Raw genomic sequence first — 3,788 nt, 5'->3', positions numbered from 1 at the left:
CTCTTTCCCTCTCCAGTTTCTTCCTTTCTTCCTTCCTTCCCTTCTCCTCCCTCCCTCCTCTCCCTTCTCTCTTCCTTCCTCCCTCCCACCCTCCCTCCCTCCCTTCCTTCCTTCTTTCCCTTCTTCCTTCTGCCTTCCCAGGGGTCAGACCTGTGTCATGATCTGATGGCTCTCCTATCACCCTCTTGTTTCCTTCTCATTCTCCCTCCCCAGTGTTTTCACCAATTAATCTCTTATCCAGCTAATCCTGTCTTGGCATCTGCTTGTCAGAGAACCTGGACTAAATCATTATTTAAGTAACTTGTTTTGCATGTGTAATGTAGGATCAAACATCACTTCTGAGTTCGGGGGCAAATATTATTCATTAGAAGGGTTAAGACCTAATGATGGAAAAAAAAAAAAACCAACATGTGCATTTTGTGGATCAACTGACTCTGTTGACCTAAACATGTAGAACAGTATTCCAGTTCTTAATACTTTAAAATCTCTAGAGCAAGGCCTTATAGCTTGGAAGAAAACCATTGGAAAGCCAAAAGGAAAGAAGTGGGACCAGCCAATTCTCCTCATTCTAGGTCTGGGGCAATGAACTTAGGGAGGAGGTCGTGCAAACTGGAAACCATAGCCCTATCTCATGGCTTAACTAGGGGTGGTTAAGGCTCTGAGAGGCAAGTTGTCACCTCATTATCTATCCACCCATGCACACAAAGAAGTCCATGAAGCACCCACTCTATGACCAGCACTGGTGGGCCCTGAAGATAACAGAGGTTATCCTCAAGAAACTCAAGTCTATGGAGAAGATAGGCTTGGAAACAGGCGGACTAAAGATACAATACAAGCCCTAAAACTGAGATGTGAACTGACTTGGGAAGTATGTAAGGACACCTCCAACTACTTGGCAGATGGAAAGGCATTTAAAGTGGAAACTGAAGGATGGAAGAGATGGTCAGACAGTGAAGAGAAACGACATGAAGGAGCTCCATTCACAGAGAGCAAAATAGATATATCTACAGTCTTTTTCTTCTTTTTCTTTTTTTTCAGCCAGAGTCTCACTCTGTCACCCAGGCTGGAGTGTAGTGGCGTGATCTCAGCTCCCTGCTGTCTCAACTTTCCGGGCTCAAGTGATCCTCCCACCTCAGCCTCCCAAGTAGCTGGGACCACGGGTGGATGCCACCATGCCCAGCTAATTTTTATTTTATTTTTGGTAGAGATGTGGTCTCCCTATGTTACCCAGGCTGGTCTTCAACTCCTGGCCTGAAGTGATCCTCCTACCTGGGCCTCCCAAAGTGCTGAGATTATGGGTATGAGTCACTGTGCCGGGATTTTTTTTTTTTTTTTAACATTAAGATCCTAGGAAACAAATTCACAATCTTTTAAGGTGTTTCTGGGGCGCCACAAGATGTTTCTGCTTGCTGCTTGTCACTGGGCTTGCTGGCCTTGCTGCAGGCATTTGACCTTCTCTCCCTTCTCCAGGATGTCGAGCTTCTTCACACTCATGCTGTTTATTCAGAACATCTTCACCCAGCCTAGACTGTGGACCAGACATGGGGACAACATGAGCAAGACAGATAAGATCCCTGCTCTCCTACGTCTTGTATTCTGATGGGGGAGACAGAAGATAAGCAAGGAAAAATGATAACAAATAATGTTATATGATGAGGACAATAAACCAATAATATGATATAGAGGATGAGGGTGACTACTTGAGAGTGGGTGCTCACGGCCTTCCTGCTGAAAGGCCTCGTCGCCTCGCATTTCAGCAATCCCAAGTTTAGTGTATTGGAATAAAGGGTATGGTACCACCCTGACCTCGAATGCTATCCTCAGCAGGTTAAACCCAATTAGGAAGGTGTTTTTGGCTGGGTGCAGTGGCTCACGCTTGTAATCCCAATGCTTTAGGAGGCTGAGGTAGGAGGGTTGCTTGAGGCCAGGAGTTCAAGACCAACCTGGGCAACATGGTGAAAACCCCGTCTCTACAAATAATTTTAAAAATTAGTCGGACGAGTGTGGTGGCTCGTGCCTGTAGTCCTAGCTACTCAGGATCATTTGAGCCCAGGAGTTGGAGGTTACAGTGAGCTGTGATGGCATCACTGCACTTCAACCTGGGTGGCAAAGTGAAACCCTATCTCCAAAAAAAAAGGAAAGTGTTTTAGTATTTTAGTTTCCTAGAGCTGCTGTAACCAATTATTTCAAAGTAAGTGGTTTAAAACAACAGAAATTTATTGTTGTACAACTCTGGAGGTTAGAAGTCTAAAATCAAGGCATATTCAGGATTATGCTCTCTCTCTGAAGGTTCTAAAGGAGTGTCATTCACTGCCTCTTGTAGCTTCTGGTGCTGTCTGCAATCTTTTTTTTGTTTGTTTTTTGTTTTTTTGCCACTCTGTTGCCCAGGCTGGAGTGTAGTGGCGCAATCTCGGCTCACTACAATCTCCACCTCCCGGGTTCACACCATTCTCCTGCCTCAGCCTCCTGAGTTGCTGGGACTACAGGTGCCTGCCATCACGCCTGGCTAATTTTTTTGTATTTTTAGTAGAGATGGGGCTTCACTGTATTAGCCAGGATGGTCTCGATCTCCTGACCTTGTGATCCATCTGCGTCGACCTCCCAAAGTGCTGGGATTACAGGTGTGAGCCACCGCGCCCGGCCTTTTTTTTGGTATTTTTAGTGGCGACGCAGATTCACTATGCTGCCCAGGGTGGTCTTGAACTCCTGAACTCAAGTGATCCACCCACCTTGACCTCCCAAAGTGCTGGGATTGCAGGCATGAGCTCTCACAGCCAGCCGGCTGCCTGCAATCTTTAGCCTTCCTCAACTGGCAGGTGTATCACTCCAGTCTCTGCCTCTGTCATCACATAGCGTTCTCCCCATGTATCTGTTTATGTGCCCAAATTCCCTCCTATAAGGACACACATCATTGGATTCGGGTGCACACTAATCCAATGTGACCTCCTCTTGACTTAATTACATCTGTGAAGACCCTATTTCCAAATAAGATCACAATCTGAGATTCTGGGTGGGCATGAATTTGGGGGAGACACTCTTCAACTCAGTAGAGAAGGGGAGTGAAGTAACCACATTGTGCTCTGTAAGGATGACACAGGGGCAAACCCTACACTAGAAAAGGTAGTGATGGAGAAAACAGGAGACCTGGTGAGCTCTGATAGAGGCAGACGTTTCTTCTATCACGGCTTTGCATGTTCCCTTTGGTTAGGAACACGAGTTTCCATCAATGGGTCTACCTTCAGAACTCTTCAGTTTTCAGACTGCATTCAGAAATCTACTTGAGGGCCGGGCACAATGGCTCACACCTGTAATCCCAGCACTTTGGGAGGCCGAGGGAGGCAGATCACTTGAGGTCAGGAGTTCGAGACCAGCCTGGCCAACATGGTGAAACCCCGTCTCTACTAAAAATACAAAAATTAGCCTGGCGTGGTAGGAGGAGCCTATAATCCCAGCTACTCTGGAGGCTGAAGAAGAATTGCTTGAACCTGGGAGGTGGAGGTTGCAGTGAGCTGAGAGTATGACACTGCACCACTCCAGGCTGGGTGATAGAGTGAGATTCCATCTCAAATTAAAAAAAAAAAAAAGAAATCTTCTTGATTTTTATTTCTTACTAAAGTTTTTCTTTGTAAAAAATAATAATAATAATAATAAGTACATCGGATTTAGTTATAATTTCCTTTATATTCTTCCATTTGTTTGAGATTTGTTCATTAAAATTAGTTAAAAGTGAAAAGTGGGCCAGGCGTGGTGGCGCACACCTGTAATCCCAGCACTCTGGGAGCCTGAGG

This window comes from Mandrillus leucophaeus, unplaced genomic scaffold (assembly GCF_000951045.1).
Source record: "Mandrillus leucophaeus isolate KB7577 unplaced genomic scaffold, Mleu.le_1.0 Scaffold569, whole genome shotgun sequence".
Lineage (NCBI taxonomy): Eukaryota > Metazoa > Chordata > Mammalia > Primates > Cercopithecidae > Mandrillus > Mandrillus leucophaeus.
This window is presented reverse-complemented; position numbering follows the sequence as displayed.